Below are 22707 nucleotides of genomic sequence, written 5' to 3' on the forward strand. Positions count from 1 at the left end.
ATAGGCCTAAATGTTAGTGGGGATAATATAACACATTGTCAACCCACGTTTACTGTATTTATTCTTTCCCTTGACCTACACAAGTGGACGCAGTACGTACACTCTGTAAGGAATGTGGTGTCGACTCTTGTGGTTCTAAGATAGATCTAATTCTGCGCCTCAGAACCGAAATGCAAAATAGACAGGCCTACGACAAAGTGTTTCAGAAGATCTGGGGAGCATCAGGTGACAGCTTTACATTTTTCTGGCTTTGTCGTCTTTATGTATTCCTGTAAATACATATTAACTTTATATTTATATACTTCTTATTCCTAATGGTTTAATCCTTTACTATTCATCCAGGTGGTTTGGCTGCCATCATGTGTCCCTGCGGTGTTTTGTACAGCTTGAAGTTTAACATCAGAGCAGAAGGCCCTAAAGACTGCAGATATGCTTCTGTCGTGGAAACATATGCCCAATATATCAGTCTATGACTTTGCATGAGGTCTTGTAAACCACACCAATGTAAGAGTGCCAGAAAATCCACCATTCCAGCCAAATGAAGGCCGTCTTGCTCCTCCAACCCCTGAGAACATACAGGCTGCCAAGGACCGAACACTGAGATCCACCTTCCGTGGCTTTTGGAGCCAAACACTGAAAACTTTGAAGATGATAGTCATCCGGTTACCAAATCCTCTCAACATTATGTCTTGTGTGACAAGCTACATGAAGGTAACCGCAAGGATGAGAAGGACGTGCTCAGGAGAATTGAACTTGTACCGGAGCTTGCAGGTCAGCTCAACAGCCAAGTGGCTGAACAGTTCTTCACAAATATGCGGAAGAACAATTATTTCATTAACAATGTCGCCTTCAGCTCACATTTTTCTGGTGCGAAACATTGTTCATCACCACAATGGAAAAAAAAAAAGAGAGACAAACCATTGAGAAGATGAAAAGAAATGTGAGGAATGTCAGTATCACACTGGACACACTTGGGAAGGCAGTGGCTCAACTTAGTTGAATTTCAATGATATATGTGCCATCAGCAAAAGGATGTGTATGCAATGGATTGCTACGTGGTACCAACATGGCTACCACCACATTGTCTGGATACCTTGTCTTTCCCCGTAATTTATTATTATTATTATTATTATTATTATTATTATTATTATTATGATTATTATTATTATTATTATTGTTGTTATTATTTATATATATATAATTTTTTTTAAATAGTTATATTGTTTAAAAAAATAAAGGTTCAGATCTGTTCTGCTATTCTATTTCTCCGTGATATGTCTTTCAGAATGATTTGGCAAACAAGGATTTTGTCCTCATACCTATTTGGAAACCAGGACGCTACATGCTCTGTGTGCGTCTGCAGTTTTATTATTACCATTACTTTTGCACTGATTGACTATTATAATCTACTTTCTTCTTTGTAGAAACCTTTTTATCTTTAATTTGAGAAATTATATTACATTCGTTTATGTTAATATTCCTAAAAATATATGTGTACAGGTTTTGAAGCTGACAGAGAGACGCATTCTTTTCCCAGACTCCTTATTCCATAAACATCTGGAAGCCTCAGTTGGCTTTGGCGATCAACGTTACATTCAGATTTGCAGGTTTCAAGTCATTAAGTTCAGACGTTCAATCCATCTGTTTTGAATTTAACCCTTGTGTTGTCTTTTCATTTTCAGCGGTTGTTTCTATGGCCTATATTTTCTGATATAAAAAAAAAAAATTTAAAACGGGTCTATTTGACCCGAAGTCAACACAAGGGTTAAAGTTGTTAAAGTTATTCTAGGTGCTTTTGGTCTGTTCCTGACCACATTAAGTTGTTCAATAACATATTTAATTAGATCTGTTTTAGGAATTTTGGAAAATAAAATGCTGATTAATACTTTAATTGCAGCAATCTTGCGCAGAGGATTAAACCAGGAGAATGGACTGTGATCTACAGCAAGGACATCAAAGTAAATGGGTTTCTATGTATTTTATTGTTTATTTTCCATGAATGAGCTGTGCTGAATGTTGTACACTGTCTTACTGTATTTCTGATGTTCAGGGTCTCCCAAGACAGGAAGATGGCAATGCCTGTGGGATCTTCATGTTAATGGTATTGTGTGTTGTCCTCAAATGTCACTTAATGGTGTTAAATATAATGTACCTGACAACATATTAGCTGTGGATCTGTTATTTTATTTAAATACCAGGGGAATATAGCTTAGTATGTTTTTCCAAGACTAGTACAGACCAATATGTTTTCTTTTTTATTACAGTATGCTCTTTACATTGTGCTGGGGGCAGATTTTGACTTCACAACTGTAAGTGCCCATAAAATCTACAGACATAATACAGTACTGTTTTTGTAGAACATGACTTCATTGTTTAAAATGTTTTGTTTCTAGGGTGACATGGACACAATCAGGACATGGTGGTGCCTGTTGCTCCTGTCTGGTCATTCAGTTGTCAGGTGTGTCTGATTTCATTATCACATGTACATCTGTAACATAAAAATGTATAACAAAGCCAAAATTATACATATAGATGTAGTTACTATTCTTCTTAATCTCTAACATGTAATTTAAGAAAATCTGTCTGTTTTAAAGGTTCGCACAGAAAAGGAAATATGAAGATCAATTCGTAAGAATCCCATTTTGATAGTTGTTGATGATGTTGTGACCTGCATGCTAAGGATTACTTATTATATGATTTGATGTATTTTGGATCCAAACCTCCCACTTCATATGCATACTTTTTACTGACTGAATATTTTTAAATATGTATTTGCACCCTGTGACAATTAAATAATTGTCTGTGTACAGATAATAGCAGATAAGGATAAGGAGGAGGCAAAGAGACCCAGGACAATCCCTCCTCAACAGTCGGTTAGTGTGAATGAAGTAAACTTGATGCCATGTATACATACCTACTGTCAAAATACTACAAACTGTCTACATAATTAATTCTCAAAATAAGTGTTAAATGTGTTCATTCAGGAACCTGTTGACCTGACCAAGGAGGGGATTCTGGAGGTCATCAATGTTTCTGAACTTATAATAAAATAAACATGTTACACTCTTTCCAAGACTGCTTTTTATTTTTATATTCTATATATTATTATTATTATTATTAATATATTATTCATTAGCATGATAGTCTGCATCTTACTGTTTAGTTTAAAAAAAAGACCAAATATATAAATTATTTCATATAAAGTATTTTATTCATTAGCATGATAGTCGACGCAAAAACGTATTTTTAATACGTATTTTATTCGGGCTGGATGGCATGAGACGCAAGCTTTTATTTTGAAAAGTAGAAGGTCGGGGATGGCCCCAGGCGGGACGGCATGAGACGGGACGGCATGACATGGGACGCTCCAGGCTGCAGCCATAAAGTCTTGAATTTTTCCCGCTTCGGTCCCCCTACTGGTTGTCTCATTGGAACTACAGCTGCAGCTAAAAGTTACATAGTGTTGCTTTCGGTTGCTTTACACACAGTGGCAGGCCATTTTTTATCCGAAGACAACACAAGGGTTAATATAAGTAATTAATGGGGGAAGTGTCATGGTGATTTTTGTTGGTTAAAACAATAAGTTACAGTATTTTTTAATACTTTCCACCACTTGGATTTCTTAGTACTTTTGTATGTTATAGAGGAGACTTTTATGAGACTAGATCAGTTGAAAGAGTTTCTGTTGCAGTTTGTGTAGGGTCATGTTGCATAATGCTTGTAGGCCTACTATATTTACGTTTTTGTCTCATTGTTTATTATTGTCTTTATAAGCTAATGCATTGAGCTTACCTGTGAATGAAACTGGCTAAAGCCTACCAATGACATTAACTTTATGCTCTTTCTCTCATACACAGGCATACATTAATGATTTTAACTAACCTGGTAATTGCGATGCCTCCAAGGGTGGTAGTTATTATTCTCATTTACTGCAGTAGGCTACTGTAGTAGTGGAGTATCAACAACTTTCAGTTCTTAATAGCAGTAGATAGTTGATACGGTGTAACAGTATCACGATTGCCCTGCTTTAGCTTTTCTTAGGAAAAATATCAGTTCACAGATATGCAATTCAGCTGTGAAATTGTCAGGAGCCACAGAACAATGCAAACACAGGTCATAAAAAAGTCCATCAAATTTGTTTTGACTTTATTAAATCCATACAGGTTAGAGCAGCTGCAACATGCTCAAAAGAAAACCATAAAACAAGGTCAAAATGTTTCTCAAATTACATGTATTGCAGTAAATATCTGCCCGTTTTAAACATTTTATATAATGATAATGTTATTGTGCATAAAACGGTAACAACAAACTAATCAATAATAGCCCAACGTTTTTTTTAAGTGTGCAATGTATGCTGGATGTTTGCTGGCTGCCAGGATGGAGACCATGTCTTTCCACTGAGAAAAACAATTCATAAAGGGGGAGAGAGACAAAGTATTAGTAATTATTAGTGTTAGTATTAGTAAGTAAAACACATTGAATTAATATTCATTACTGTAGAATTGACTAAATACTGTCTGAAGACTAGTGCAGTTTGGCTGTTGTTGGTGCTCCAGGTTAGGAATGTAGCCATTAACCAATGTCAGTGTTAGCCGCGATTTAAAACATCACGGTTTTGTAACTGCAACAGCTCAGTTACACCAAGTGTTTCTGTTCTTATTCTTATCACTATTCTTATTAATGTTAATTACTTACTTTAGCTATTACAGTGCATGAACAGTCAGTGCATGAAAATTGTCTGTATCCAGACAATTTTAAACAGCACTGAACATTTTGATATTAACATTTTTCTTAAAATTCTTTGGCCGATACCAATTGTAAAATAGGCATAATGCACATGACCAAAAAGCTAAATAACGTACCATAGAGTGCAGGGCTGCCAGTTATAAAGGTGTTCCATCCTCCCCTGTGGCAGACAAAGAAATTGTACAAATGCTATAAAACCATTGCTTTTATACACAGGTATAGTTGTTGTTGCTTTTTAAATGAAATTCAACTTTGTTTTCTTTTTTAACTGACAATTCTAATATAGCATTCACTGTAATTTTCTAGCTGTGGTGACCAACTATCACTTACAGTAACTAATGGAGAGGAAACGGGCGATATAGAAACCCATTTAAAGCTGCTGGCAAAAAAGAACCGTAAATACAGTAAGATCATACTTCACGTAGGTGGTAATGGTCGTAAATCGGAGATCACTAAAATGAATGTTGAGTCACTTTGTGCATACGCAAAGACAATGTCGGACTCAGTAGTTTTCTCTGGACCCCTGCCAAACCTGACCAATGATGAAATGTACAGCCGTACATCATCCTTCCACCGCTGGTTGTCGGGGTGGTGCCCAGCTAATGATGTGGGCTATGTGAATAACTGGGGGCGTTCTGGGAAAGCCTGGTTCTGATTGAGAGAGACGGCATTCATCCCACCTGGGACGGTGCCGCTCTCATATCAAAAATCTGAACGAGTTTATCAGACATAAACCATGACAACCCAAGTTTGATATTAGTAATCAGAGGTGCAGTGCTACGCGCCCCTCTGTGCTTCCGTTGGAGCAGTCGCCCACTCATAGTCTAATAAGCACGGTGTCTGTCCCCCGGCTCAGATCGGTTAAATCAAAGGTAAACAAAAGATGCGCTATACTTAACAACCTAATTGGAATTAAAACTACTGCAATAGAACAAAATAGGAAAATTAGATGTGGACTATTAAATATTAGATCTCTGTCTTCTAAAGCAGTACTGGTAAACGAGTTGATATCAGACAATAAAATTGATTTATTTTGTCTTACTGAAACCTGGCTGGGCCATGAAGACTATGTTAGTCTAAATGAAGCCACTCCTCCCAGCCATATTAATACTCAAATTCCTAGAGGCTCAGGCCGAGGAGGGGGAGTTGCAGCCATCTTTGATGCAAGCCTGTTAATTACTCCTAAACCTAAATTACATTATAACTCATTTGAAAGTCTTGTTCTTAATCTTCAACATCCAAAATGGAAAACATTACAGCCAATTATTAGTGGAGTATCAACAACTTTCAGTTCTTAATAGCAGTAGATAGTTGATACGGTGTAACAGTATCACGATTGCCCTGCTTTAGCTTTTCTTAGGAAAAATATCAGTTCACAGATATGCAATTCAGCTGTGAAATTGTCAGGAGCCACAGAACAATGCAAACACAGGTCATAAAAAAGTCCATCAAATTTGTTTTGACTTTATTAAATCCATACAGGTTAGAGCAGCTGCAACATGCTCAAAAGAAAACCATAAAACAAGGTCAAAATGTTTCTCAAATTACATGTATTGCAGTAAATATCTGCCCGTTTTAAACATTTTATATAATGATAATGTTATTGTGCATAAAACGGTAACAACAAACTAATCAATAATAGCCCAAAAATCTGAACGAGTTTATCAGACATAAACCATGACAACCCAAGTTTGATATTAGTAATCAGAGGTGCAGTGCTACGCGCCCCTCTGTGCTTCCGTTGGAGCAGTCGCCCACTCATAGTCTAATAAGCACGGTGTCTGTCCCCCGGCTCAGATCGGTTAAATCAAAGGTAAACAAAAGATGCGCTATACTTAACAACCTAATTGGAATTAAAACTACTGCAATAGAACAAAATAGGAAAATTAGATGTGGACTATTAAATATTAGATCTCTGTCTTCTAAAGCAGTACTGGTAAACGAGTTGATATCAGACAATAAAATTGATTTATTTTGTCTTACTGAAACCTGGCTGGGCCATGAAGACTATGTTAGTCTAAATGAAGCCACTCCTCCCAGCCATATTAATACTCAAATTCCTAGCAGGCTCGAGGGCGAGGAGGGAGTTGCAGCCATCTTTGATGCAAGCCTGTTAATTACTCCTAAACCTAAATTACATTATAACTCATTTGAAAGTCTTGTTCTTAATCTTCAACATCCAAAATGGAAAACATTACAGCCAATTATATCGTTGTTATTTACAGGGCTCCAGGTCCGTATTCTGAATTTTTATCTGAATTCTCAGAGTTTTTATCATGTTTAGTCCTTAAATCAGACCAATTACTTCACTTTGTAGGTGATTTTAATATCCATGTGGACGTTGACAATGACAGCCTTAGTACTGCTTTCAACTCATTACTGGATTCAATCGGTTTCAGTCAGTGTGCACAAGGCGACGCACTGTTTTAACCACACCCTCGACCTTGTGCTGGCATATGGTATTGAAATTGAGGATTTAATAATATTTTCGCAATCCGGTATTATCAGATCATTCTTTAATCACTTTCGAATTCTTACTACCTGATTATATTAAATTAGATAAAAGCTCCTACACCAGATGCTTATCTGACAGTGCTATAGCTAAATTTAAAGAAGATATTCCAAAGCATTCGACTCTGCCGTCATGCCTTAACATAACAGAGGACCTGTATGTTAACCTCAGTCCCTCTCAAATTGATGCATTTGTAGACGGTGGTACGATGTGCCTACGGACAACCTTAGACTCCGTGTTCCCCTGAAAAGAAGATGATGAAGCAAAGGAAACTAGCACCTTGGTATAACTCCCAAACTCGCAAAATTAAAACAAATCTCGCGAAACCTCGAAGTGGCGATGCACCACCAAGGTGGAAGAATCTCGTTTGGATTGGCAAGAAAGTCTCAAAAACTTATAGGAAGGCCCTAAGAAAGGCCAGATCAGACTATTACTCATCACTAATAGAAGAAAACAAGAACAACCCAAAGGTTTCTTTTCAGCACTGTCGCCAGGCTGACAGATAGCCACAGCTCTACTGAGCCATCTATTCCTCTAGCTCTGAGTAGTGATGACTTCATGAGCTTCTTCAATGATAAAATTACAACAATTAGAGATAAAATTCATCACCTTTTACACTCAACTTCTAACGGTTCACCTGTAAACGCAGAGTCGTTAGAAATAAAGACTAGTCTCGACATATACTTAGACTGCTTTTATCCTATAGATCTTCAACAATTAATGTTAAAGATATCCTCAGCTAAGCCATCTACCTGTCTCTTGGACCCCATCCCAACGAGACTACTCAAGAAGCATTACCTGTGGTTAACACCTATTTACTAGATATGATCAATATGTCTCTATTAACAGGTTATGTACCACAGTCATTTAAAGTAGCTGTGATAAAACCTCTTCTGAAAAAACCCACCCTGGATCCTGAGGTCTTCGCAAACTATAGACCTATATCTAACCTTCCTTTTCTATCCAAGATCCTTGAAAGGTGGTCGCTAATCAGTTATGTGATTTTCTACATAGCAACAGTTTATTTGATGACTTTCAATCAGGATTTAGAAAGAATCATAGCACATAGACGGCACTGGTGAAAATTACTAACGACCTTTTAACTGCTGCAGACAAAGGTCTTGTCTCCATTCTTGTTTTACTAGATCTTAGTGCTGCATTTGACACAATTGACCATTCAATCCTGTTACAGAGATTGGAACACTTGGTTGGCATTAAAGGAATTGCTCTGAGTTGGTTTAGGTCCTATTTCTCTGATCGATCTCAATTTGTGAATGTTAATGATAAATCCTCCAGCACGCTAAAGTTAGCCATGGGGTTCCTCAAGGCTCAGTGCTTGGACCAATTCTATTCCTCCTTATATATGCTTCCTCTAGGCAATATTATTAGAAAACACTCAATTAACTTTCACTGTTATGCGGATGACACCCAATTATACTTGTCAATCAAACCAGACGAAACCAGTCAGCTAGCAAAATTTCAAGAGTGCATTAAGGATATAAAAATCCTGGATGACCTATAATTTTCTGATGTTAAACCCTAACAAAACTGAAGTTATTGTGCTGGGCCCTAAACACCTCCGAACTTCATTATCTAGAGATATAGCTACTCTGGATGGTGTTGCCCTGGCCTCCAGCACCACTGTTAGAAATTTAGGAGTTATCTTTGATCAGGATATATCCTTTAATGCCAATCTAAAACAAACCTCAAGAACAGCCTTTTTTCATCTCGTAACATTGCCAAAATTAGGAATATCCTGTCTCAAAACGACGCCTGAAAAACTAGTCCATGCATTTGTTACTTCCAGGCTGGACTATTGTAATTCCCTACTGTCAGGTTGCTCAAATAAGTCTCTTAAGACTCTCCAGCTGATCCAGAATGCTGCAGCGCTGTTCTCACAAGAACTAAGAAAAGAGATCATATTTCTCCTGTATTAGCTTCTCTGCATTGGCTTCCTGTTGAATCCAGGATTGAGTTTAAAGTCCTTCTCTTGACCTACAAAGCTCTAAATGGTCTAGCACCATATCTAGAAGAGCTCCTAATACCCTATTGTCCCCCTCCCACTGCCCAGAATGCAGAGTTACTGGTGGTACCTAGAGTCTCTAAAAGTAGAATGGGAGCTAGAGCCTTCAGTTATCAGGCTCCTCTCCTATGGAACCAGCTCCCGATCTGGGTTCCGGGGGCAGAAACTGTCACCTCATTCAAGAATGAACTTAAAACTCTCCTATTTGATAAAGCTTATAGTTAGGGAGTGAGGAGTTGCAGTGTTCACCTAACTGGCGGCAACTGCTTCTCTTCATAATTGTTAGATTAATAATACATAACAAAGTAGAGGAGGCAGGCCAGCCAAGCCAGATCCGGCAGGGGAGAGTTCTAAGCCCGAAAAGCTACCTCTCCTTATGACCTGTCTCTCTTAGTTACCTGTTATAGTTACGCTGTTATAGTTCTAGACTGCGGGGGACTTCCTTCCTTTGACACACTGAGCTGCTCTCTCCTCTCCCTTTCTATTACTGTTACTATTACTATTACTATTACTATTTGTGTGCAGCCCGTCCCAGAAATGCTTGTTACTAATCCTAGCTTCTGGGGAGTTTACTCCCGGAGTCCTTATGCTTTTTCCCCCAGCGTATTTCCTTGAGAGATGTTGGCACCAAGACCCTGGTTGCAGCTGTCGCCGTGGTCCTGCTGCACTCCCTGCTGAGCTCAGCGATGCCCTGCAATGTCATGCTGCTTCCTGCTGAACCCTGCAGCTTCCCGCTACATCCAGTCACTGTTCTATTATTAATGTGACTATTATCGCCACTGTTCATCACACCCCCAACCGGCCCGTCAGACACCGCCTACCAAGAGCCTGGGTCTGTCCGAGGTTTCTTCCCAAGAGGGAGTTTTTCCTCGCCACTGTCGCACTGCTTGCTCTTGAGGGAATTACTGGAATTGTTGGAATTGTTGGGGCTTTGTAAATTATAGAGTGTGGTCTAGACCTACTCTATCTGTAAAGTGTCTCGAGATAACTTATGTTATGATTTGATACTATAAATAAAATTGAATTGAACTGAATTGAATTGAAACACTGTCATCCAGTTAGTCATTAGCACAGTCTTACCTTTCTGATCCTTGTCTTTATTATTTCACTGACTGGGAACATGTCAAGCTGGTTGTGAGGGCAATCTGCAATTTAAGGAATATTTTATTTTCACAAATTTGCAGAACATGTGTAGTGATTTTTGTATAGGGGTTAATTCAGAAAGCAGAATTGTCCACTGTGTTACATTAGCACATTAAGCCTTTCCTAGTGAGACTTGAGAATCAAAGAAGTATGAAAGTATGCACATGTCCTGCAACAGTCTTTGTTGTAACTCTAATCTGAATCAGGTCCATAAAAACATCAGTGATGCTTAAAATGTCTACAAAAGAAATAACTATTACAGTAATCACAAATAGACTTTAAGTGGGGTAAAAATATCAGTGGAAAGCATGCCATGCATAGACCAAACACACCTTTAACTTTTTGGCTCTTTTCTGTCGCTGTCGACCCTGCTGTGGTGGTTCCTGAATGGAAGGAGCCTGTTGTGGTTGTGGTGTGTGGATGGAAGGAGCCTGGTGTGGTTGTGGTGTGTGGATGGAAGGAGCCTGGTGGGGTTGTGGTGTGTGGATGGAAGGAGCCTGGTGGGGTTGTGGTGTGTGGATGGAAGGAGCCTGGGGTGGTGGTGGTGTGTGGATGGAAGGAGCCTGGTGTGGTGGTGGTGAATCTGGTGTTTCCTGCTGTTGTGGCTGGGTATGGGGGATGGGAGATGGGTCACAAAATGCAAGATAAAAGACTCTTCTTGAGGTAGTTGGTTTGATGTGTCTTCGAGTGGTGGCACAGTGTGGGGGTCCTCTAGTTCATCTGAGAGTCTTGTCCAACCTTTGCATGGAACAAATGCAATATATAGTTATGCCATTGTGCAACCCCCCCCCCCCATCAATCTATACTAATATTTTTATAACAACAACAAAAACAACAACAATAATAACAATAGAAATAAAATAGCATGGTTTTCTCACATGAACTGTAAAAAAGGAAAAAAACTCCCTTATTAAGAAATTCTGGATCTGTGAAGGAGCATTCTGCAACAAGCTGGCTGAAACATTGGAGAGATTCCGTCATACAAAATCCTGAAGTTACCTATGCAGGCAGCGTAGTGCTGGCCGTGTTTTAGGAGTGTTTTAATCCAAATCCCGATCCTTTCCCTAAACTTAACTAGTTGTTTTGATACCTAAACTTGACTGGCCTAGCCGCATGATAGAGATGCTCACAAGTCTGTGAGCCAGAGTCCAAATCAAGTCTCTCGTGGTTATAATGAGTGTTGTATCACCTGATGTGTTCCATCCAGGCTGCTTAAAACATTGCATAGCTATATATGAAGAATTCAAAGCATTGGAGCCAGTAAATCATACTGTAAATCTAATACCACAAACGCTCATCATCTTTCCATAACATCTAGCTACCAACAATCGAAGTTAACGTCCCGTAGGTCGTAGCTAAAGCAAGGAGAAAGCTTAAACATTAGCTGGCCAATCCTGAGCTAACATGTTTGCTAACCTATCAGGGTGCGTTTTCAGGTGCCTGATAAAATGAGATGTGGTTGAGCCAGAATCATTTTGTAATATCATTTTTATGGCATTTTAGGCCTTTATTTCTGACAGGACAGTTTTAGACACAAAATGGGAGAGAAAGAAGGGGAACGAAAGGGCTGTAAAGGGCTGCAGGTCGGAAGAGAAAGTCAAGGACTGAGCCTCTTTATATGGCCGTGCGATGCCAGGGGAGCTAACCAGGCACCCAGAATACTTTATCTTGATGCCAAATATTTTACATTCATACACAGGGAGGGGAATAATAGTCATCAGACCGGTCCTTAAAATAAAGATTGTTCACAAGTCCAGCATCTTGACTCCGAGTCGAGTCTGAAGTAATTTGAGGACGGGTCTCAAGTTAAGTCTGAAGACACCGAGTATGTGACTTAAGTTTGACTCCAGTGTGAGTCTAAAACAATCCCCATTTCTGCCGCATGACGCTCACTTTTTGACAGCTAAACTCAACTGCCAGGGCCCTTTAACTGTGACCAGCCGGCAGCTGCCGAATTTCATATGGTATATAATAACCGAAAAAAGAGGTACAAATTAATACTTTTTACAGCACAGGAGGGCCCATCATCACCCTAATAGAGAGCCAAAGTCACACCCTTCTACTTCCGGTCCATGGGACCTATCTGTCACGTTGTGAGTGTTCTGCATATGTTCTGTTTCCTGTTTTGTTTTGAAGTCTGTCTTTTCTCCCTGTTCATGTCTGGTTTTTACTTACTGTGCATTGTGTTTTTCTCCCTCGTTTGATTGTTCTGCTCCGCCCTGATGTATTTCACCTGTTGTATTACCTGTCCCTTGTTAGGCCTTGTTACCTCTTTTATTTAGTCTCTGTTCTGTCTTTGTCACTTGTTGGATTATTGCATTCTGTTGCTGTGTGTTCTGTTAGTGTGTTTGTGTATGGAGTCTAACTTTTGTTTCTGTGTTCCAGTTTTTGAGATCCTCTTCTGGAATTAGTTTTTGCCTGTTGCATTCTGGACTCTGTTGGTATGTACTTCATATTTGTTTGTGAAATAAATCTTCAAGCAACACACTTCTGCAGGGTTTGAAATGACTTAGGACTCTTGGGGGGGTCCCCTAAAATGTAATTATAAAAAATACTGAAGACTACCTTGCTACACTATATACTGCAGGCAAAATTATATTGACATATTTTGAAGGTGGGATAATGGTCTTGGGATGTTTTTCATGGTTTGGGCTAGTCCCAGTATTGTAGTGGTGTCTGGAGAAGTGGATTGGCTATAATCTAACAGGTAACCCTCTAATTCTGGAGCAACAAAGTTACAGCACCTTATATAAATCCCTGACATGACAAAGTGGATAACAGGTCATTCTTTCCTTGAGCAAGGAAGTTAACTAAGTTACCTAAATCCACCAGGTGTACTCATTATGGCAGCACCATGCACCTTCAAAGGGTTTGATCAAATACAGTGCCTTGCGAAAGTATTCGGCCCCCTTGAACTTTTCGACCTTTTGCCACATTTCAGGCCTCAAACATAAAGATATAAAACTGTAATGTTTTGTGAAGAATCAACAAGTGGGACACAATCATGATGTGGAACGAAATTTATTGGATATTTCAAACCTTTTAAACAAATAAAAAACTGAAATATTGGGCGTGCAAAATTATTCAGCCCCCTTAAGTTAATACTTTGTAGCGCCACCTTTTGCTGCGATTACAGCTGTAAGTCGCTTGGGGTATGTCTCTATCAGTTTTGCACATCGAGACTGACATATTTGCCCATTCCTCCTTGCAAAAAGCTCGCGAGCTCAGTGAGGTTGGATGGAGAGCGTTTGTGAACAGCGGTTTTCAGTTCTTTCCACAGATTCTCGATTGGATTCAGGTCTGGAATTTGACTTGGCCATTCTAACACCTGGATATGTTTGTGAACCATTCCATTGTAGATTTTGCTTTATGTTTTGGATCATTGTCTTGTTGGAAGACAAATCTCCGTCCCAGTCTCAGGTCTTTTGCAGACTCCATCAGGTTTTCTTCCAGAATGGTCCTGTATTTGGCTCCATCCATCTTCCCATCAATTTTAACCATCTTCCCTGTCCCTGCTGAAGAAAAGCAGGCCCAAACCATGATGCTGCCACCACCATGTTTGACAGTGGGGATGGTGTGTTCAGGGTGATGAGCTGTGTTGCTTTTTACGCCAAAACACGTTTTGCATTGTTGCCAAAAAGTTTCGATTTTGGTTTCATCTGACCACAGCACCTTCTTCCACATGTTTGGTGTGTCTCCCAGGTGGCTTTTGGCAAACTTTAAACAACACAATATTATGGATATCTTTAAGAAATGGCTTTCTTCTTGCCACTCTTCCATAAAGGCCAGATTTGTGCAGTATACGACTGATTGTTGTCCTATGGACAGAGTCTCCCACCTCAGCTGTAGATCTCTGCAGTTCATCCAGAGTGATCGTGGGCCTCTTGGCTGCATCTCTGATCAGTCTTCTCATTGTATGAGCTGAAAGTTTAGAGGGACGGCCGGGTCTTCGTAGATTTGTAGTGGTCTGATACTCCTTCCATTTCAATATTATCGCTTGCACAGTGCTCCTTGGGATGTTTAAAGCTTGGGAAATCTTTTTGTATCCAAATCCGGCTTTAAACTTCTCCACAACAGTATCTCGGACCTGCCTGGTGTGTTCCTTGTTCTTCATGATGCTCTCTGCACTACGGACCTCTGAGACTATCACAGAGCAGGTGCATTTATAACGAGACGTGATTACACACAGCTGGATTCTATTTATCATCATTAGTCATTTAGGTCAACATTGGATCATTCAGAGATCCTCACTGAACTTCTGGAGAGAGTTTGCTGCACTGAAAGTAAAGGGGGCTGAATAATTTTGCGCCCGCACTTTTTCAGTTTTTTATTTGTTAAAAAAGTTTGAAATAGCCAATGAATTTCGTTCCACTTCATAATTGGGACCCACTTGTTGTTGATTCTTCACAAAAAATTACAGTTTTATATCTTTATGTTTGAGGCCTGAAATGTGGCAAAAGGTCGAAACGTTCAAGGGGGCCGAATACTTTCGCAAGGCACTGTACAAATGGCATTTCTCATCCCTTATGTTAATGGAATTTGTAAAACAACTAGCCGCTGGATTGAATAATGATGTCTATAAAGACTGTACCTACATTAGATGGTTTACTTTGTTTTAAAGTAGTCCATCTATAACCTGAACTAAAATCTTTAGGGACACGTTAAAAAAAAAAAAAAAAAGAAGTAAGATATTCTAACATGACTGAAAGCCATTAAAATGACAATAATCCAATAGTAACCACATTATTCAAAATCACTGACTGGACAATAGGGTTGGGTATCGTTTTTTTTTTTCGATTCCGGTGCTGAATCGATACTTTTAAAACGGTGCCGGTGCCTGAACCGGTACTTTTCAATAAAGTTTAAAAAAAAAAAGAGGAGAAAAAAAATAAGGGTAGTAAACAACAGTCAGTGACTTGTTTATTGCTAAGGCCATGGTCAAAATTAAAGACTTAATAATAATAATGTAATAACTATAACAATAACTTGTTTCACCAGTAAATTGCTGTTGAACCCCAGAAGGGAAAAGGGTATTTTACAAATACCGTGAATGCACCACGAGGCTACCTGTTTTAAGTGAATGCACCGTCTGTGTTGTTTAATTCCGACAACGGCAGCTGCGAGTGAACGCAACGTCTGTGTTGTTTAATTTCGACCATATAAACATACTGTATATCTATGAATTGCGACAACGGCTGCTGCTGCGCTGCAGTGCAGACTGTTACATCCCGCTGTTGAAGTCCTCCACGGTGAAATACAGTCACACTTTACACTATTTAACGTTAGCTGTCAGCATTTTACCGGTGTTTAATCCAGCTGCTAGGTAAAGGTAGGCTAACGTTACATGCTGTCAGGTGTAGTGTAAAGTCAAGCACCGAAATGAGGCACCGAAACTTTCGTTCTTATTCGGTCTCATTACTACCGTTTACGTTGGCACCGAGTTTCGGTACCCAACCCTACTGGACAATTAGGTTGTTATGCTAGCTTTGAATAACTAGTCTAACTGCTATGTCTGCTGTTAGCTGGCAGATTATTTGGCTTCATACCTATGCTTCATACACATACAGCTAGCAAGAAACGTTGACAAACGCACTCTTCTAATCATTACGTTACACTGGGTATCTAAGTTAGTTAATGCAACTTTTGATATAGGAACACCAACTCCAAATATTTTACTATAATAAGCAATTATTATGGAGATATAAACATAATCGAAGCACTTACAGGATTTTCATTAGGGGTTTTACTCTTTGTGAGGTTTCGTTTTTGCCGCGTTCAACAATAACATACGTGTCTGCGCCATAGACTGTACTGTATGCGCCGGAGGACCACAACAACAATCTGTGATGCTATTAGCTTCCCTGATTGCTGCCCAATCGCGCTAGGAAATAAATAAATTATTGTTATAAATATAAAACGTCACTAAAGACCTATAATTTTCACAATCATTTTTAATGTTAAAAATATTTGTCGGGGACCCCCCAAAATCTAAAAATAAATTCTTATAGGGGGTCCCTAATGACTTTTGGGGGTCCGGGACCCCCCCAGACCGCCCTCATTTCGAACCCTGCACTTCTGCCTGCCCTCTGCATTTGGGTCCTCCATTCCCTGCAACTTATGACTAGTGGTGGGCAGATCGAGGCTTCGTGAAACAATGAAACAGTTGAAGCAAATGTGCCATATTGTGTCGAGGCTTCGAAACAATCCGACACCCGTCTCAACGTTGACACCTAGTGGTCACTTGCAGGTGTTGATCTGAAACAACCTTGACAACGAGCCATTAAAAAAATATGTGAAGCTTGTAAGGCTTGTAGGCTCCTCACTGTGCATAGTTATTTTGGTCATGAAAAATGAATTAAAAGAAATCAAGCCACAATGTCTCACTTTTTAATAGATTTTTATTCCAAAATATTAATTTTTCTGCTGTGGAAGGACTTAGCCTACTTCTTTTTTTAACAGAATTTCTCCAGCCTTCGAAAAAAATCCTCACACAAGGGACACTTGTTGCTGGCATGCAAAGATATTTTTTAGCAAGGACATACAAATGAGGAAAGATTACTGCTCTCTCTTTCCAGTAAGTTAGGGGATCATGAGTTCTGGGCAAAAATGCATAGTTGAGGTATTTTTTCTCTTCCACTGTGGCATCAGCTGTAGCATTGTGTATCATCTTGGTTTCACGGATACGATCATCAAAACGTTCCCATAAACTGTCCTGTGTTTCTACTGGTGTTGTTGATTATGATGGGCCTGATGTTGACATTTGTGGCTCTGAATGAAAATGAAAACGGAGCTTCTATCTAACTATCTATCTATCTATCTATCTATCTATCTATCTATCTATCTATCTATCTATCTATCTATCTATCTATCTATCTATACATACTCTGTCTGTCTCTAGCCTATCAGTCAATGTGTAAATTTAAATGTAAGCCTAAATATAACTAAACAAATCGCACTATAAATGTCACTATATCACCAAAAATCCGCTATCTCAAAATCAAACTCCTCTCACAAAAACCCAAGAGATTGTGTGGTCTGTTCCAGACCCTGTCAATCAAACTCTGATTCGGCGGACCATGCCACCTGTCGAAACACTCCAATGCTTCATTTAGCCGTAGTCACATGACACGGGTGTTTTGAATCACGCTTCGGATCAGTGTTTCAAAACATCTGCGCTTCGGGATCTCAACAAAGCTTCGGAACGTCAGTTTCGCGTCAGCCATCCCTACTTATGACGCTATCTTTCGAAAAAATATGAACTGGAGTGAACGGGGAGAGGCAAATTCATTTTTTTTATCCAGTTTGAATTGAGCCATGGATTACAAATATGAGGTTTGTCAATTTTAAACATTTTTCAACTGAAAGTCTCAGTTTATTAAACTGTTGAAGAATAAGACTGAAAATACGTAATTAGAAAGACTTCACACTTCAATGTTTCATGGATGACGTCTTGCTTAAACTACCATGTCTTGTACCGGGGATGTAACATTACTCAAATGAGCAGCGGATCTCGTTTGTTCTTTTGCTTATCTGCTGAAAACACTTCACTGGATAAAACACATCAGGTAAGATAACATTACCTGTGTTGTGGAACAGAGCTTAGCTAGCTAGCGAGCAAGTTGAGCATGGGTGACGTAAATTGTGTGAGATAAGACATGTAGTTCACAGAGCGGTTTCGCACAAAACTAAGTGGCCATATGACAAACCTATGGCTAACTGAGACTTTCTTCGGTAATAAGTATTATCTCTCCATTGACTCTCGTTCATATTTTTTAAGAATTAAGGTCCCATGAGGTCCACTGGAACGGGTGTGACTTTGGCTCTCTATCCCAAAAGTAACTGCTCATGTATTCCACAATACTGGCTCTTTAAAATCAATGTAGGTTGCAGAAAGGCCAGACATTTCAAAATTGTACAACAGTCAATATGTATGCATATTTCATGGATATTAAATTAACGCAATCCCACCTCCAACCATCAATTTGTAGATGGCATCCACATTTTCGAGGCAAGTCTTAGCGGATGTGCTAAGGTGGGCATGCACTGGCATCATAACCTTTGTCTTGTATGTAGTTCCTGGTGTCTTCAGAGGATGTGCAATCAGCAGCAGGGGCTTCAAGTCAAGGGCATACAACTTCTCGAGCTAGAAAAACAATTAAGAGGTAGACAGATCAATTAGATAAATCTCTAGTTGGCTGAATTTAGCCTTAAGTTAGAATTTGTAACTCTCTAAACAAAATATTTTATTCTTTACATTTTTATTTTTTTATATTAGATTCTCATGAATAATGACATAAATGGAATATGGTGGCAAAATATAAAACAAGTTTATTAGCCTATGTCAAAGTACTTCATACATTTAGTGAATTAGATAAGTCTTTTTTTTTTTCAAAGATATATTTATTGAAGCCTTTTATATAAGTATAATTTCACAAACATGGCGAACAAAGGAACATACATACAGAACCAGAATCCCTCACCACCCCCCACCCTCAACCATGGTTCACCTTTGGTTACAACTGAAGAATAAAATAAGATACAATCAAGTGCTGTATGAGGTCCCAAATTATCATAGAGGTATGGTAGACAAAGTATTAAATTAGTAAATATTATAGGGGAGCAAGTTACATACAGATGTACTAGTTAAGCTTATGTAATGATGGAAGTAAGGCCAAGAAAGAGGACCATATCTTTTCGTACTTCTCTGGGTTCCTTCTCACGCTGAATAAGATTTTTTTCAGGTGTGCTGTAAGACGTTAGTTCATTTAACCATTGTCTCTGCGATGGAGGGTATTCTGCTTTCCAATTCTGCAAAATAAATTTCTTACCAGCTGTACCTGCAAGTAATATGAAATATTTTTTAGTAAAGCTTACATCTAAAATCTGTATGTCTCCCAGAATCCATATCCTTGGGTCAGAGGGAATCTTGACACTTGTAGATTTTGAAGCTATATTAATGATGTATTTCCAATATGTTTCCAAGCTAGGACATTTCCAGAGCATGTGAAGCAAATCTCCCTCACAAGTTCTACATCTCTGACATTTTGGAGATGAGTTGTGGTGCATTTTATGCAGTCTATATGGAGTATAATAGGTTCTATTAAATATATTAAACTATTTGTCTGTTTTGTTGAGATTAGTACTGATTGGGAGATTTCAAGAATATCAGACCAGTCATCGTCATTATCTTACGTTAATATCTGATTCCCACTTCTTTGTATTGATCTTATTATATATTGCAAGGTTATTATTTAAAATACCATAAATGGCAGATATTAACCCCTTACTGGTGTTTAATGTTTCACACATTAAATGTTTTTCAAACGGAGATTCTGGGGGGATACGAGGAAAGTCTGAATAGTTATTGCGGATCCAGTGCCTAATTTGAAAATATTTAAACAAATTATGTTTGGGGAGTTTGAATTTCTCTGCGAATTGTTGAAAGTTTGAAAATGTATCTAGGATATATAGATCAACTGTTTTTACGCCTTTACTGGCCCAATCGCTCATTATTCCTTCTGTAATCTGATGTGACATGCTGGGATTATCACACGGAGGAGCTTTACGAAACAAGGCGATGTTTAGACCGATAGCAGCATGAGCTTCGCGCCATGCAGAGATAGAGTTCAAAATGATAGGGTTCTTAGTAATGTTTAAGAGTGTTTTCTTAGAGGTTAGAAAAGGAAGCGACTTCAGCGGAACATGTTTTAATTGGTGTTGTTCAATAAGATGCCATCTTGCAACACACTTGTCCCCGTGTAGCCAGTACCATATTGAGCGAAACTGAGCTGCAAGATAATAGCCTCTAAAGTCAGGAAGATTTAACCCTCCTTTGGAGTATGGAGCCTGAAGAGTTGATAGTTTTACTCTGGGGGGTTTACCTTTCCAAAGAAAGCTACATACAGATTTATTTAGGTCATCAAAGAAAGGTTTGGGTATTTTAAATGGGATGCATTGGAAAAGATATAAGAATTTGGGGAGGATACACATCTTAATTAAATTAACTCTGCCAATTAGTGATAGTGGGAGGTCCCTCCAGTTTTGTAAATCTATTTTAACTTGGTTTAAGAGATTGATATAATTTTCTTTAATGGTTTTATCTACAGAGGTTTGAATTTCTATGCCCAAGTATTTAAGTCCACTAGGGCGCCATTGCAGAGGTCTGGTTAAGTTCTTGATGTAGTCGTCCTGTATATTTAAGGGCAGGACTTCACTTTTTGTAAGGTTTAGCTTATAGCCAGAAGCTGCACTATACTGTTGAAAACATTGTAAGAGGGGGGGCAGGGAGTTTGCAGGGTCAGTCACAAAGGCTAATAGGTCATCTGCATACAAACCCAATTTATGTTCATTCGTTCCAAATCTGATACCAGTAATTGTGTTGTTAGAGCGGATAGCAATAGCCAGAGGCTCTATTGCTATCAGGAACAACAATGGACAGCAGGGGCAGCCCTGACGGACCCCCCAGGATAGTGAGAAGATATCCGATAATACCCCATTTGTTAAAATTTGTGCTTTGGGGCCATTAAACAGTGTTTTGATGAAGCAAATAAATTTAGTTCCAAAGTTCATCGCTTCAAGAGTTTGAAAGAGGAAGGTGGGTTCGATCCTGTCGAACCCCTTTTCCGCGTCCATTGACAGTATTAGCATGGGATCCTTTTGTGAGCGGGCTGTTTCAATTATATGAAAAAGTCTACGCACATTGTCCGATCCGTATCGATTTTTAACAAAACCTGTCTGATCAGCATTAACAATTTTTGGGATTACACATTCCATTCTTGAAGCAATTAACTTTGATATAAGTTTGTAGTCCGAGTTCAGAAGACTGAGAGGGCGATAAGAACATTTTTGACTAGTGATGCACCGAAATGAAAATTCTTGGCCGAAACCGAAAACCGAAAAAAGAGGAAACCAAGACCGAAAACCGAAACCGAAACACCGAAAGAAATTAAGCCAATTATTAGTACCATTGCATTTATGGCTATGACTGTGTACTAACTTTACTAAAATCAAGGCATTGCAATTGTATAAATTAATATTAAAGTTGAATTAAAAAAATATCTAGCAGAAATATGGCTACAATCTGATAGTCACATACAGTATACAGTAGCCTAAGAACAGAATAGCTTACCTATTGTTATTATTATTATTATTATTATTATTATTATTATTATTAATTGAGGCACTTTCTTGCAGGATTTCACTGAACATATCAGACAAACGAGGGTGCATGCCCCTCATCTGGTGCAGCGAGACAAGTCTTTTTTCTGCGCTCTGATCTCCTGGCGCGACGCTGCTCCGTCTCAGTCTCCACGCGGGTTCTCCGCATCCATCGCTTCGGCCTGGATCATTTCTCGTGCGCCCTGCTTTATTTCCGCATCCAAGTAATGGTCTTTATAGCGCGGATCAAGTACAGTCGCGATGAAGTGCAGAGGATCCGAACAGATCTCACTGAAACGTGTGCTGACAGACTCTAAGAGCTTACTTTTCATTGTTTTCACTCCGTGGTCCGTCTCAACCTCTTTGCTTAGGAGACGCTTTGCAGGTGGAACGGATCGGGTACTCTAACACGTGCAGGTCGCGTTTTCTGTTTGCGTCATCACAACATTTTCGGCCGTATTGTTTCGGTGATAAAGGTATTTCGGCCGAAAATTTTCGGTGGCCGAATATTCGGTGCATTCCTATTTTTGACGATCCTTTCCAGATTTTGGTAGCAGTATTATCGTAGCCAATTCCAAAGAGCTAGGGAGAGTCTTATTAGTAAGTGCATCGTTGAGCATGTTTGGTAAAGGGGTTATAAGCTTATCAGAAAAGGTTTTAAAAAATTCAATTGGAAAGCCATCTGGCCCAGGGGCTTTATTATTCTGTAGGGATTTCATAGCATCCAGAACCTCTTTTTTTGGATATATTAGCATCCAGGTAGTTTTTATCACCAGGGTCTAATTTAGGTAAGGTTAATGAGCTTAAGAATGTTTTCGCTTTAGTGATCTCAATTCCATGTTCTGTTTTATATAGTGTCTCATAGAATAATTTAAATTCGCGATTGATATCATGTGGGGTAAAAAGGGATCTTCCATCGTCTGTGATAATAGAATGTATAGTTTTTTTCAGTTTCTTCCCTTTTAATTTGCCAAGCTAGTAGCTTGCTGGTTTTATCGCCGAATTCGTAGTAATGACAGTTGATCCTAGCTAGATCAGCCTCAGCTTTATTAGTACATAAGTTATCATATTGTATTCGTTTGAGAGATAAGGTATTAAGCACCATTTCGCTTTTAGTTTGGGTGTG

General features: G+C 38.9%; 1 long non-coding RNA gene across 1 annotated transcript in view; it reads right to left on the reverse strand.

Moving 5' to 3' along the window:
• Positions 1-4047: 4047 nt before the first annotated feature.
• LOC120557847 overlaps positions 4048-22707 on the reverse strand; it is a 52559-nt gene continuing 33899 nt past the window's right edge. Inside the window, exons 2-6 of the long non-coding RNA XR_005639025.1 lie at positions 18393-18567; positions 10757-11162; positions 10362-10426; positions 4863-4906; positions 4048-4397 (exon numbers count right to left, since the gene is read on the reverse strand). This is a non-coding gene — a long non-coding RNA (uncharacterized LOC120557847). The remainder of the gene's footprint in view (positions 4398-4862; positions 4907-10361; positions 10427-10756; positions 11163-18392; positions 18568-22707) is intronic.

Source organism: Perca fluviatilis, chromosome 4, assembly GCF_010015445.1.
Source record: "Perca fluviatilis chromosome 4, GENO_Pfluv_1.0, whole genome shotgun sequence".
Lineage (NCBI taxonomy): Eukaryota > Metazoa > Chordata > Actinopteri > Perciformes > Percidae > Perca > Perca fluviatilis.